The sequence below is a fragment of the Eubalaena glacialis genome, chromosome 20 (genome assembly GCF_028564815.1).
Source record: "Eubalaena glacialis isolate mEubGla1 chromosome 20, mEubGla1.1.hap2.+ XY, whole genome shotgun sequence".
NCBI lineage: Eukaryota > Metazoa > Chordata > Mammalia > Artiodactyla > Balaenidae > Eubalaena > Eubalaena glacialis.
In genome coordinates this window covers 23,490,372-23,506,269 of record NC_083735.1, presented here as the reverse complement: position 1 = coordinate 23,506,269, position 15,898 = coordinate 23,490,372, and the positions used below count along the sequence as shown (strand labels likewise).

The following is a 15,898-nucleotide window of genomic DNA, read 5'->3' as shown; positions in this document are numbered from 1 at the left end:
ACAAAAGTGATGGAATCAGAGCTAGAACACAAGGAATGGTATCAAATCCATAGAATATATTATTCATTTAGCACGTTGCAGTGCACAGCTGTCACTGATGGAAGTATATCACATGTGTAAACATTATCTGTCAGGTATGTTAAGGAAAAGATGTTGAGGACCACTTTCAGAAGATGACAGAGCTAAGCACTATGTTCTTAAAGCTTTTAGATATTTACCATTGACAGTGAGAGAGAGATTGAGGCATTGAGTGTGTATATGTCTGTGTTAATAAAGGATTTAGATCAGGGAAATGATAGTTCCTAACTTCGGGGGGGATCGCGAAGCACTTTAAGGAGCTAATGAAAGCAGCTTCAGACCCTCTCCGCAGGGAGAAAATTCTTTGCACATATGAAGACAAACTCAAATTTTTGCCCACAGTTTTAGAGTTTTTACAGAATCGTTGGAGTCTATGAAGTTATTACAGGTTAAGAACTGCTGTTAAAAAAAAAAAGTACCTCTGACTTACACTCATTGATTCTAAATATAATCTTAAGGCAGGCTTGGCACGATAAACTAGTTTGATATCCTTATTTTATACATGACTCAGCTAAGACCCAGAATAAGTACATAACTTGCCTAAAATTTTAAAACTATACAGTGGCAAAGCTAGGACTAGAATCCATGTCCTTTGCCAGCATTTTTAATTGGAGTAGTATAGGGTGATTTCCTGAGGTAAGTCATATATAAGCTTGGCCATACATTTTTGGGCAGGATTTTAACATGTGGAAATGGATTGGAATTTGGATAATTATCAATCTGAGCAAAGAAGTGCAGGAAAATGGAACGTGTATTGGGGAAAGGTGACTGATGTAAAATTTAGGGTATATGTTGGGAAGGTGAAGTGGAATGGGGGGCACTGAATAATAATTTAAAAAGTAAATTTATATTTTAAAGGATCTTGAATGTTAGGTTGTAGAGTTTAACATGGTTTTGTAAGGTATAGGAACTCTTCGTTTACTTTTCTTTTCTTTCTTTTTGAGCAGGGGAGTAAACTAATTAAAGCTGAACTTAACCTGGTAGCTCAATGAACTAAGACCTGGAGACACTGGGGATTAGTTACAGGGCTATTGTAGCAAGATGGTGAGAAGAAAAGTACGTAAATGGTGGCAGTAAGAATGGAAAGAATGTCAACTAGAGAGAAGGCATTGAATGGATCACAATACAGCAGAGCTTATATTTGATGTGTTAGTTTTATCTGTCACCTGGGATATCACGTTACACAGCTATAAATGGTAAAATTTAAAATATTTACATCTCGATCTTAGATTAATACTTCACCCAATAATCTTTCTGAACATGATCACAGTAGCAACACTTTGCTAATTCAGCGTCTACTTAATGGATATATTACCACAGACTCAGACTTCATATACTGAAACATGTCCATTAAATTAGAATAATCTATTTAAATAATACAGCTAATTTATTTAATTATTAATTTAGATGTTGAAACTACAGTCTTTGATTCTTGCACAGCCAATTTCAAGACAGACATTGAGAGTTCATAGTTCACCTAGGAGGCGTTTCAGACATATTAAAGAAAATGTTCTCCAAGAGAAGTAGTTTTAGAAAAAATAAAAGACTATAGGAGAGGTACTGAGGTATAATGTCTGGAAGGCCAGTTTGCTCCTTTCCTGAGCATAATATTAGCTTAAAAAAAAAATCCAATACAGATGAGCATTCACTTAATTTACTTAACTACTTTCTTATTATAAAGTTAATATAATGGGCTAGTGTACTATCATGATAACTACTGATTTTGACTTTCTTCTTAGACTTTTATCTACTTTTCTTATTTTGTTCAACTGAGAAGGAGATATATGAGGAAGTTTATTATTTCAGAAAAATATGGAGGAAATATTTTAAAGTTGAGGAAATGAAGAGGCCATATTTGCAATTTTTTGGGAAAAATTATTTCGTAGTATTTTGCTTTGGGAAATTGTTTCAAGTCTGTCTAAATGTAGATCAGGAAAAACATCTTTATTTGAAGTAGCAAACCGGAGAAACAGAAGTAGATGTTCAATTTCAGATAATCTTAAAGTTACATATATTACTGGGATATATTTTCCTATGTATAGAAGCAGGAAGCCACATGTCAACTGTACATTTTAATTTTCTTATCTGGAATATATTTAACCCCATCTCTTAGTATCAGTTTTATTGTCTAGTTCCATTTTATTTTAAATACCTAGCAAAACAGGGCAGCAACAATTCTATCAGAAACATGTATAAGATAATTGTATATCAATAATGAAATCTGTGTCAACATTCCATGTCTTTTGTGTGTGCTAATATGAATTTCTTAGCAGAAATTAGATTTATATCAATGCTTGATATTATCTTTTCAGTAGATGGTTATTCAGAACTTCCTTGTTCCTCTTATATTTCAGAAAGCTGCTTGGATTAACCTGTGATATATATCACTTCATGCATACAACCCTGCCACGTTGTTCAAAACATTAACCTGTTTTTCCATGGTTAGGTTTTAGTTTTGTACTATCCATAACTTTATTGTAGAAATTGCCTATGAGAAACATTTACTACCATTTCTAAACAAGATGACCAAAGACAGAGATTGCAGGTACTACATATGAAAGTTTCTGAATGAAGAGATGAAATCTGTATATTAATTTTAATAACAAACAACAAAAATGAATTCTTTTTGAAATAATTTTAATATAAATACTTCACATCAAACATTAAGAAACATTTCTGATGAAAAAAAGTGGTTTTGAATATTTTGGTACTTTTACTCTTTGATGGGCTTATTTTGCTCCCATAAATTTAACAACTACCTTCATATAAAAATTATCACTTAGCCTTATTTAAAAGCTGCAACCACAGAAATTAATTCTCTTGGAAAAGTCAAGGGCTAAATCACTCTAGATAGCCAAGTTTTCAACATACTGCTAATTTAGCATTTTAATTCTCCTGCTCTTGAGGGAATTTCTTTCTGAAATACATTAAACACTTCTTTGCATTCAAAAATGGATTATTCAAAATATAATTTAACATTTCTTGACAAATCAGGGCCAATTATTTTGAACCTAGACCAGATTGTACAATAATATAGCAAAGCTCTCTGGGCCTATTGAGATGTGCCGATCCAAAATGGCTCTGGAATGCTATGCATTTTATTATTTTTTTCATGTGTAATTTATTTTTCTCTTTTCCATTGTGCTAATGAATAATCTCTTTATGTATTTCCTTTTAGTTTAGAGTATCTAAAACTGCTGTCTAGTAGAAACATAATTCAAAGCACATATGTAATTAAAAATTTTCTATTAGCCATGTTAAAAAAAAAGGTAAATGGAGGACACTAATTTTAATAAGATATTTTATTTCATCCAATATATCTAAAATATTATCATTTCAACATGTGGCACTAAGCCTGTTTCACACGTCCAATAGCCATCTGTGGCCAGTAGCTACTGTACTGGACAGTGCGCATCTAAAACTATCATGAGCTGGAAGATTACAAAACTTGGTAAACACTGTCACTATGGAGGAGCAAATTCCCTCTGAGTGATGTAAGGACTCTCCTAGGTATAAGGAACTCCAGATTCAGAGCATGACTTCTGGACATTTATTTGGTAGGGGTGGAGTGATGCATGGGAGAGAGAAGAAAAGGGAAAGGGAAGTGGAAGAAGAAATAAGAGAGAAGGAGAGCAGTAAAAACAGAGGTATAAATGAGGTTGGGAGGGGGAAAGAATCCAATAATGAAGCAGGTGAGAAGACTAGAAACTCAGAGGCGAGTAATACCTAAGAAGTATTGAGCATTAATGACCAGAATAATGCAAAAATGAGGCTCTTCTTAGTAGGTAATCTAGGTCTTTCAAAGATGTATGCAATAATGATGAGAATGCATAGGTATTAAGGACTGAAGAAGCCTTGCAACATACTACAGTATCCAGAGAAAGGGACCAGTATGGTTAATGATTCATGGGTATAGCACAGCTTTTTATAAGGCTACCTCATTGAAATGCAAATGCCAAGAAGTGACTAAGAATATGCTTAGATAGTATATCAAATACACCACTAATCACTTTTACTGAATCTTGTAGAGATGAACAACTGTATCAAAAGAAATATAGACCATTTCTAGTGACTCTGAAAGTCCTGGGCAAAAGACCAAAGGACTTGGTAAATTCATCATTTCTTCCTGCTAACTTAAGAGAAACGGAAATTTGGAAAAAAAAAAAAAAAAAGAGCTGGCTATCTAGATAACATGGAGGAACAAAATCTGGTCTTGAGGAACCTGACCATCTTAAGATACAGAATGATGGCAATTGATGGCAAGCATTACAAGAAGAACATAAAGAATTAGGATAATTACAGTGTCCTGCTATTAGAGTAAAACCAAGACAAAACAAAAAGTCAACTGTTCAAATATATGTCAAGAAAGACTAAAAACTGGCTTAAGATTAGCCCAGATTCAACTACTCTGTAGCTGGTTTGACGGGAAGCTCAATGAGTCAATGTGACAAATTTACAAAAAAGCACATGGAAACTTATGTTGTATCAGCAGAATTAAAAAAAAAAAAAGGGTGGGCTTCCCTGGTGGCAAAGTGTTTAAGAATCCGCCTGCCAATGCAGGGGGCATGGGTTCAAGCCCTGGTCCGGGAAGATCCCACATGCCGCAGAGCAACTAGGCCTGTGCGCCACAACTACTGAGCCTGCGTTCTAGAGCCCGAGAGCCACAACTACTGAGCCCATGGGCCGCAACTACTGAAGCCCGCGCACCTAGAGCCTGTGCTCTGCAACAAAAGAAGCCACCCCAATGAGAAGCCCGCGCACCACAACGAAGAGTAGCCCCTGCTCGCCGCAACTAGAGAAAGCCCGTGCAATGCAGCAAAAAATAAATTAATTAAATAAATAAATTTTTTAAAAAACGGGGTGAGGGGGCTATTTGGCTTACAGTATAAAAGACTAAGGTGGTAGAGGTGATGGTTACAGTTATACAAAGGGTCCCATCTACTCTTGTCTGTATTTCAGAGGAGGCTCTCCAAAAGAAAAATGCTTAGCCAAATACAATGTAGTTCCAAAAAGAAGTTACTGTATTTGGCTTAATTAATGGGAGAAATATTTCTAACCATTTAAGTTATTCAACAATGGACTAATTATGGCTGAAAGTTCATAGGGAAATAGTGTATTAATAGCATGTTGGAATTAAAAAAAAAAAAGACTGAACAGACTTAAAAGGAGAAGGTAAAATGCTCTAATTGAGTCTGGATGGTATATTACTGCTGTCTTTAATCTTTTTTCTTCCTCTAACTTCATGACTTTCATCACAAAGATCGGGGTGGTTTGTGCATATGTCCATTGGGGGCACGTGACCTGGGCCTGGCTTGGGAATCACTGGTAAGTCATATCAAGGAGCATTACCATTTGTGCCAGATATTTTGAATAAATCCTGGGTCAGCTACTATCTAGCCTCGTGAGTTTGACCAAATCATTTAACCTTCCTCTGAGCTTCTTGTTTCTCATTGTAAAATGAGAAAGATAAAGCTTATCTTATGGGTTGCTCTGAGGGTCAGGGATAATGTAAATAAAACACACAACAATGCTTTCCTTACAGTAAACCTCCAAGACAAGATAATGATGATGACGATGATGGTAAGAATAATGCTTTTCAAATTTTAAAGCAATTGCTTTACTAACAATTATTATTTCTCCCTGAAATCATCAGGGAGATAGGACCTCTTTTTCATTAGCATCAGTGGAAGAATTTTGATTGAAAACAACTAACATTTAAGGGATCTGAGAGAACAGATTTCTCCATACCCCACTAACTTTCTCTATAATGAAATGGCTTTAATATAATGAAAACGGGGGGGCATTTTATCTCACTGTCCTAAACACTTTGCTGGGTCCTTAGAAAGTTGTAATCACAACATGAGCAGAAAGCTATAAAAACTGATGTACAACACTAATCTAGTAGTGGAAAAAATAGAAGGTTTTAAATAATTTCCAAGAAAAAGTGGAAGCTATTCAGAGAAAGATAGTTAGAAAAACAATGCAGGTGAACTCTCCCTTCTCCTCCATATCCCAAAGAGATAGAATCACACTGAGATTGATAGAACCTTACAAAGAGTAAATCTCATTTCCTCATTAGAGAGAAAACTTCATTCCAAAAGAAAGATGTATATTTCGGTAGTAAGCTCCTATCATACAGATATTTGATGTTCCGTAATAAACTAATTGGTAACCTACTGACTTCTAGAAGCAGGCTTCAAGTATATCCATGTGTCACTAATGATAAGCCATATTGAAAAATATGAATTTGTTACTATATTTCATACATGTTTTGTTTTTTGTTAATTTTTAACTTTAGATTTACTTTATATTATATATAATGATTTCATGAAATACATATCAATTTTGGCATATTTTTATCTATCTACCACAGAAATGTACCAACTCTGCAACGTAGCACTCCTTATGAAATGTGACTGAAGGTTAATATGCACATAGTCAGTATTTTAAAGCATGAGGTTTGAGGTAAATTAAAGATAAAATCAATCTAACATTAGTACTATGTTAAATATTGAGGATGTGCAAGTCAGCCCTGCTGATAATGACTGTTTCCAACAGGACATGGACAAGGGCACATAAAACAATGTTTCTCTACAAGGCCGTACCACTGCTATAAAAATGATGGACAATCCTTTCTTCTGAGTTACTGCTGGTTTCTTTTATTTTCTTTTATAAATTTATTTATTTATTTATTTATTATCTTTGGCTGCGTTGGGTCTTCGTTGCAGTGCGTGGGCTCTCTCCAGTTGCGGCGAGTGGGGGCCACTCCTCGCCACAGTGCGCAGGCTTCTCATTGCGGTGGCTTCTCTTGCTGCGGAGCACGGGCTCCAGCAGTTGTGGCACGCGGGCTCAGTAGTTGTGGCTCACGGGCTCTAGAGCGCAGGCTCAGTAGTTGTGGCGCATGGGCCCAGCTGCTCTGCGGCATGTGGGATCTTCCCAGACCAGGGCTCGAACCTGTGTCCCCTGCATTTGCAGGGAGATTCTTAACCACTGCGCCACCAGGGAACCCCTACTGCTGGTTTCGTAATAATGACATCACCAACCTGAGCTCAGGATCAGTGCGGCTAGTTATTGATTACCCATGCCCGTGTGTGTGTGTGTGTGTGTGTGTGTGTGTGTGTGTGTGTAGGTGTATATGCCCCCAGTGTATCAGCTAAACACTAAATAAAGCACAGAAATCTATGATTTGTGGATTGGAGATATATATTTCCTTTTCCTTTTTTCTTGCTTCTTTAGCAGCAAGATATTAATTAGTATCTTAGAAAAATTCAAGAAAGGGCACATTTGAAACTCAAATCAGCAACTACCTATTACCATCTTCAGGAGAAGGTTCCAAGGTTATACATGCTCTAACTTTAAAAAACAACTAGCAAACCAGTGTGTGCACACAGGCAAACTCACTTTTACCCTCATTCTAGACAGTAACTTACTGTGTTCAAGTTCTGAATAATGATTCTGATCACTTGATGCCTCCTGATGGATTCAGAAGAAAGTGCTATCTATTTGGTAGAATGATACTGTTCTTGCTGAGAAGAAGCTAAAGAAGAATTGTTTTTTTTTTTTTCCTTTTGCTTAGTTTGCTTATTGCATTTATTTCCTGCCAAGCTTACAGATGACCCAGAAGTAACTGGGGAGTGAAACTGAATAAGATCATTTGGTTTTAGTCTACGCCATATTCTTTTGACACTACTGATCAAAAGTACAGAAAAACAAAATATTCTAAATGGAAAAATACATAAAAATGTTAGATAGAAAATACTAAGTCTCAAAAGTGGACAGAGAACAACCCAGGTGCAGTAAATGCTGAGTTCTTGGCTTTAGTAATTCCTGCAGAGAATCAACTGCACCTTCCTCTGTGCTCCATAACACTTTCTATATTGTATGAAAAATAATTTGTGGGTCTGTCTTCCTTGCTTAACTTGAGCCCCTTGAAGTCACGGACCATATTTTATACTCTTTCTCACATCTCCAGAAGTGCTCAATGTATTTTAAAAAAGAGGAATACCTAAGCCACGTTCCCATCCCTGGAGACGCCTGTGTTTCCTAAAAGGAATGTCTTATCCAGAGGAAGCTCCACTGCAGCAACAGAGGAGTCTACTGTATCTAAGCTTAGAACTAAAAATGCAAGTATTATGAGGTTACATAGGAAACCCCTGAAAAAAACCAATAGAACAGGATTAGGATACAGATTTAGAAATTTGCATTATACATAAATCAGAATGAGCAAACACAAAATCTGATGTGGCAACCTGAAATTGTTGAATGAAAATGTTATGCTTTTAATTCAGTCAAAAAAAATTATTATAAGCATATACATATAACAGTACTTTCCAGTAAAAGTTTGGCTGGCTATTACTTTTTAGCTTTTTTTCGAACATATCTTTTATTCCTGAAAGCAAGGCAAATAGTTTTGAAAAGAGAGCTATTTGAATTAGTATAAGAAAATAAATAAATAAATAGCAATAGTAAATGAATCAAGCATTTAGTCGTTTATGTTATGCAAAGAACTTACTCTTCTCTCTCTAGGAGAATACTGGGCTTATGAATGGTAGGCCTTTATAAGGCTGAATAAAACTCCATTTTATGAATATACCACATTTAGTTTATCCACTCATTTCTTCATGGACACTTGAGTTGCCTCCACCTTTTGGCTATAATAATGCTACTATGAACATGAGTGTACAAATATTCCTTTGACTCTCTGCTTTCAGTTCTTTTGAATACATACCCAGAAGTTGAACTGTTGAATCATAGTCATTCTATTTTTATTTTTGAGGAAACTCCATACTGTTTTTCACAGTCACTGCATCATTTACTTCCCCACCAACAGTGCACAAGGGTTCCAATTTCTCCACATTCTCGTTAATATTTATTTTTTCTCTTTCATTTTTTAAAAAATAGTAGCTATCCTAATGGGTGTGAAGTGGTATTACCGTAAATTTCTTTTATGTTTCTTTTCAAGACTATGTCTAATGCAAACATTTTTTAATAAAAACTGACTTCCCAAGCTTCTGTAAATGACTTAAAAATATGGTAAAAAGCAAACCTATCGAAATTTCTCATATTAAATTATGTTTATTAAAGCTGATTTTGGTTTTTCCTTGACCTGTGTTTTCATTTCACTGACTTAAAATTTATATAAAAATAAATTTGATAAAATATTCATTTTTTATTACTACTATGGGAGTATAGTATAATCAGCTGCTTTATGACAATAGGGTAGAAAGAAGTACAGTAACTGTATACTTTTAGCAGGCTGTTAGTGATAGCAGTCCTCCAAAAGAGGTAAAAACAATACATTCTCTGTATTTTGATTTGAGTTTACATACACTTTTATGAGACACTAAAGTATGTACATTTATTTAGTCATATTTTCTTTGCAGTTATAAACCAAGGTTTATATATGCTAGAAAGAGATAACATGTTTTTACTAAAGGTACCATTATACATTGTAAATAGAGAGTTTAAAATATCTCCAGAAATGACCTGATGAGAAATTAGAGCTAAAAAAATGAAAGAAAAAAATGGTATTCAATATTCTAAACTAAAATAAACTGAGTCTTATTTCAAGGACAACATTAAAAAACTTATTTTATACATAAAGGGAACAGTCTGACAAATTACAGCTATGATAGTTCATGGCTAGTCGTGTTTATGAAAGATGACATTATTCTGACCCACCCGCCACCATCTCAAATTATTTGTCCCCAGCCCAAATAGCATACAGACACAAATAAACCTTAAGTAATGTTTGTAGAAATCTTGGTGTGACAAAAGTAGATAATTACTTCAAATAATTTAACATTTCTAATTTGTGATTATGTAATAATAGCCATCCATTTTGGAGAAAGCTATAGTTAAGGGTAACTAGCACCATTCAAATACTGAAAATGATTCTTCCCATACATAATCTCTCATTCTGTGCTAGCAAAAAATACTATGTATTCATTTTGAGTAAATGTGGCTTAATTGATAGAACCAGCCATTTGTATAAAGGCTTCTGCAAATAATTACCCAAGAATCGTGACAAGGACTACGTAAGAGTGAGTTAGTATAAAATTTCAGTAAGCTATTTTCAGCTTCTTGACAGTCTAATGTTTTCTCATCTTGATAATCTTAAAAGACTTAAGGCAAACATTTCTATATGCAGTTTGTAAAGAAATATCTGTAGCTGTTTGGAAGTGTTAAAAATTTTAAATCCCAGCGGCCCACTGATTTGCCTTGGAATGTAAGAAGACTTGGCAAGGTTATTTGTTGAAGAGTGAAACTAAGAAACACTTTAAGATTCATTCTCTTTGTGTGAGATGAAGATCTGTAGTTTTCAAGACATAGACTTTCACATCTTACTGAAAATGACTTGTGGAGATAGATATATCCTGGGGCAGATGTTGGAACTAACAGTAATTCCAGAAGTTCTTTTAGGAAAGGCACATACTATATCATCATAACTGGCCATCAGGTGGTTCTGTGTAAATCATTATGACTGAGTTACAAAGTAAATGTCTCTCTCAGTCTCTCCTTGTCTCTTTTTCTCTGACACACACACATACACACAAATGCATTCTCAGTAAGAGTTTATTTTATAAACTCTGTAGCACTAGAGTTCTTGTGAATAAATTCCAAAAATTTAGCCCCTGTCAAGGTATTAGGCAAAGGTAACTAGAATTCCATACCCTACACAAAGTTAACACATTTTCAAGCATTTTCTTTTGCTTTCAGTTGAAACATGGTAAAAATGAGTATAATCTATAAAGGAAAAAGATTTATAAATAAATCAGACTCACTGTTATTAACACAAGAAAATATAACAATCACTCAGTTTGAAATTTCCTAGAGCGCAGAGACAGTGTCTTATTTATCCTTATATACTTAACAACTATCAAAATGTCTGAACACATAAGTACTAACAAACACGCTGAACTGAATATATATACACAAAAAGTTAACAAAGCATTCGACTTTTAAGTGTTAGGGGAATAATTTGTACCTTAAGAAATATCTTTAAGGAAAGTGTCGATGCCCTCCAGCCAAAGATCACTAGGAACACAGCTATCGTTGAACAAGTTGGGATGTTACTTGTCACAGTGAGGGAGAACACAGACCATGGGGAACACAGGCACCTCAGTAACAGTATGTTAGAATCCATTACAGCTTTTGAGCTTAGTTAAGAGATTTCAGGGGAGGATATAAGGAAGCGAAGGTTTGTTCTAGATTGTATGCCATTAGAAAATGGGGGCAATTCTATGGCTGGGTAAAAAAGCAACTGTCACTTATATTAGCCAGTTGAGGAAGATGTTTGCTATGTTGTGAGTTCACAATGACCTTGTTTTTGTCTGTGGCCAAGATGTGTCACAACAGTTCCCATTTATAGGGTGTTATTTTCTTTCTCAAAAAGAACATTTAATTGATAATGAAAAAATTATTTCTACTGATTAGCTGAGCAAAAATTTACAAGTGAAAAAAATAATAAACTTGTCTTTGGGAACTCTTACTGTGCCAAATTTAATTGTCTATCATTGCCATCCATACAACCAGTAGATTATTGAATGTAACGGCGGCAGTGATTTAGTTCCTTTCTAATATTATAGTCTAACTAAAAATGTTCAAGGGGTGAACGATTCTCCAATAAATAATTCAAATAATATAGCCAGGTATTTAAGGATAAACCTAACCTTGGCATGATCAAGATGTAGGAATACCAAAATTACCAGAGAGATCTTTTGATATATTCCCTGCATAAGTACTCTTCAGCTAAAGAATTCAGATGTAGTGGGAAAGATTTACAGTGGTCCGCGGTGCTTTTCTGCAATGATCCTTTGTTGAATACATAAAAAGCACATCTCCCACTGCTCTTGATCTTTCCTAATTGTGTTGGGACATCAAGCTTTATAGAGTTTACTGGAAGACATATGTGTAAATGAGTGTCTTAAGGAAAATGAATGAAAAATTCTAAGTATAGGGACTGCAAGTACTCAAAGAAGTCCTTCAGCTTCTGCACCTTCTTCAATTCACACCCTTACAGCAGTAGACTCATAACACAAAGCAAAATTCCCTAATTATGACACTAAGAACTCACCATAGTTTCTGAGGAATAGCCTCACTGGTTAATTAAGCTCACTTAATTAAATCAGGTAAATACAAATGTTATTGAACTTCATTAAACACATAAAACATAGTAAATACATGTTATGTTATCCTACATCATTAAAAGATATAAGGTCTTTCATTGAAAAATACTTAGGAAAACCCAGATAACCAAACAAATAAGGAATTAGTGAACAAGATTATACAGTAGAATGAAAAAAAAAATCTACTATGTAATAAATACATTGTAAAGTGATCATATATATTTTCATCATTTCAATTGAAAAAGTACATTTCATTTCTTTTAGCCCACAGAGAAATGATTGGTCAAAATCAAAAGAAAGCTGCTCTCACATCCTACCAATAAAAACTTTTCATAAGCTGTTCTCCTTATGTTTAAACAACTTACAGTTTGTAAATGTGGGTTACTTGAAAGCTTAACTGATTTTCAGACCAATTAAAGATAGGTTTATTTTTAAAAATAGACTAGTGTTCCTGAATTTTAACCTTAAAAAATCTATAAAGTAGCATTCTGATTTGCTTTACATAACAACATTGAGAACATTTACACAATTATATCACACTACTGGACAATGCAAATCTATTGGCAAAGTGTGATGATAAAAGTCTAGCAATATTTTTCAACTCAGGTTCATAGGAAAAAAGTTAACATAAGTGGGTAAGACAACCATTTGTTTTGACAGAAACTCTGTTGGAAGGCGGCCATTTTGTAAACCTGTCTTTCTGCAATCTCTGTAGCTTCTTAAGGACTTTTCTCACTTTATTCTCTACGAGTAAAATTTTCAGGACATAGCTACCTCATTTCCATCTCTTTAATTAGGTTTATAGAAAGTTTGCAATCATTCATTCCTTTAAATGTTCTTTAGCTCTGTGATCTGGGCACCAATTTTACAATGTATGTACATTCACTTCCTATTTTTTCTATTCCAAAAAATATGCCATTCTCCTTCCTGCTCTTATAGCTTCTAACACATTTAAAAGAATTTTCTACTTCACATTTTCAAATATTTCTTAGGAAAGACTATCTTTACTTTCATTCTTTGGTCAAATCATGTTTAAAAAGAGCATCTCAACTTTTGTTAACCATTTTTCTCTGAAAAGCATCACATAAGGACCTAAAGAAAAAAAGTATTTCGAATAATGTTTGCCGTTTTCTTTTCTTTCAGAAACAAAATATATAAACTATCATTCAGTAACATTATTCTTTTGTTCTGAAAAAAAAAAAGTAATCATGTAAAATGTATGTGTGTGTCTCTATGAGCATGGCTATTTTCTTCTCCAGGAGATTAGAAGATCTTTAGGTCCAAAACCCACAATAATTCAAAGTATTACCCACAACATTTAAGCATGATATTTGGCCCAAAGTGTACTTTAAATAATGGAGACAGTAAGTAACATTGACACTGAGAGCCATGATTAAGGTAAACATAGGGAAATATAAAAGGATCCAAGAACTTTCTAAGAAGTCCTAGTCCTTTAAGTGTCAAATGTTCTCTGGTTAAGAATTAAAATATCAAGAAGAGTATGTATAAAAATATACCCTTAAGAGAAAGAAATGAGTAAAATCACAAACTTCTGGTATGATGGTACTAAGCATAAAACATCTAAATATTGCTTCCATTCTTAATCGAATTTCTTTTCCTTCTACATTCTTGGCTAGCCTTTTCTTCTATAAACCATCATTAATATTACTATTTGGTATGTTTTTGTTTCTGTTTTACAAAGAGTATAGGCAAGCAGTTATTTTATTTTTCCTTATTACATTTTAAAAATGAAAGAAGACTTATTTTGCAAACAAGTTCACAAAATCGGTTGCTCTCCTGGAGAACAGGATACTCTCCCATGTCTGTCTGTTACTGCCACTGGCATTCTAATAACTTCTTAAAAACAAGAGTCATTTTTATATCTTGTCATAAGCAATATATCATTCATTTTGCATTCATTTCAGTGCAATGGAGGGTAATAGAATAATAGAAAAACAACATATGGGAAGATTAGAACATCAATAGAGAAAAAAAGATTCTTCTTCACTCACTGGGCCCTATTGCCAAACACTGAAGCCAAATACATATAACTAGAATTATAAGGAGCAATGAATTTTTCCCCACAAAGAAAAAAACATGAGGGAAAGAACATAAACAAAAACTCATACACAGAATGTTACTCCACCTCAGAAAGAAAAGAGATACAAACTGGAGATGACGAGTTTTGATAATCCACAAATCAAAGGACAGCCTATTTGTAAAGCATTCCTTATCTCGTACTGATTTCCTGTCTAATTAATCTCCTAATAACTACTTCTTTTAAAAGAAATTCCCACATATAAAAAACAATACTCATTGTTATTTCTGATTATATTTCCCACTTTCATTCAGAAACACTTGAGCACATAATTCACTGTATTTCTCTCCATGCCCTGTCAGGCTATCAATTCAGATGACTTTCAATGTCCACATCAAAAGAAATCTAGCAATTCTAAAACTGTCAGTGGCTGATTATCAAACGCATAATTTTAAGACACTCTAAGTTGACACTCTAAGTAAACCTGATCCTTTCCCTGAGAAAAGAAAATATTGTTCACCTACCTATCACAGTCAGAAGCACAAGAAGGCTAATCTGATTAAAAAGCTTCCTAGGAAATAGTTAGTACCCACCTTGTGCCCACTAAGGTCATGTATCCTCAAAGAACCAGAATGAATATACTCTCACCCAAACAGGAACATTGCGGTCTTGGGGTGGGGGGTGGGGGAGAAAGACAAAAGGGTACGGATAATATTTGTTTCAAAACAATCTCAACAAATTTAATGCCCAAGAGTTTCCTTCGGAACAAGACAGAAAACAAGGAAAGTTAACAATTCTAACAATGCCCATAAGATGGTGTTCTGATCTAAAACAAGGAAACTTTATCCATAGAAAAGAAACAAGCATTTAATTTTGACGCAGTAATAAACAGAAAAGAACACCAATGTAGCTAGAAGTAAAATGTAAAGAGGGGACTTCCCTGGTGGTCCAGTGGTTAAGAATCCACCTTCCAAGGCAGGTGGCACGGGTTCGATCCCTGGTCGGGGAACTAAGATCCCACATGCCGCGCAGTGCGGCCAAAAGATTAAAAAAAAAAAAAAAAAAGTAAAATGTAAAGAAAGAAAAAAATGATTGAGCTTTCCCTAAACATTAGTAATTCAAAAAATGAGACTATATGAGGAAGAAAAGTAGAAAAAAATAGTACAGGGTGACCATATAATTTATTAACCAAACTGCCACATTTTTTTTTGCCCAGAGTGATAATTTTTAAAATCTTTTCATTTGAAATAATTTCAAACACAGAGGAAAACTGCAAAATAGGTACAGAGAATTCCTATATACTCTTTGCCCAGACTCACCAATTTTTAATGTTTTGTCCATGTTCTTTATATCCTCTCTCTCTTTCCCCTCTATATCTCTATGTATGTATGTAGAAGCAATAAATAATTTTTCTAAACCATTTCAGAAGGTTGCAATACATCATGTCTCTTTGCCTTTTATTACTTCAGTGTTTATTTCCTAAAAATGTGGATATTTTCTTACGTAAGCACTATATAGTAATTAAATTCAGGAAATTTAACATTAGTACAATACTTTTATCTAGTAGAGTATACATATTCCAATTTTGTTATTGTTCCAATAATATCCTTTATAGCATTTTCCCCCTCCAGTCCAGGATCATGTATTTTGCATT

At 34.2% G+C, this 15,898-nt stretch overlaps 1 protein-coding gene across 1 annotated transcript in view; it reads right to left on the bottom strand.

Annotated features, from left to right (window-relative positions):
- Window positions 1-15,898, bottom strand: part of TNKS (tankyrase) — a 179,374-nt gene that overhangs the window by 99,476 nt on the left and 64,000 nt on the right. The gene's annotated exons all lie outside the window — the stretch shown is intronic.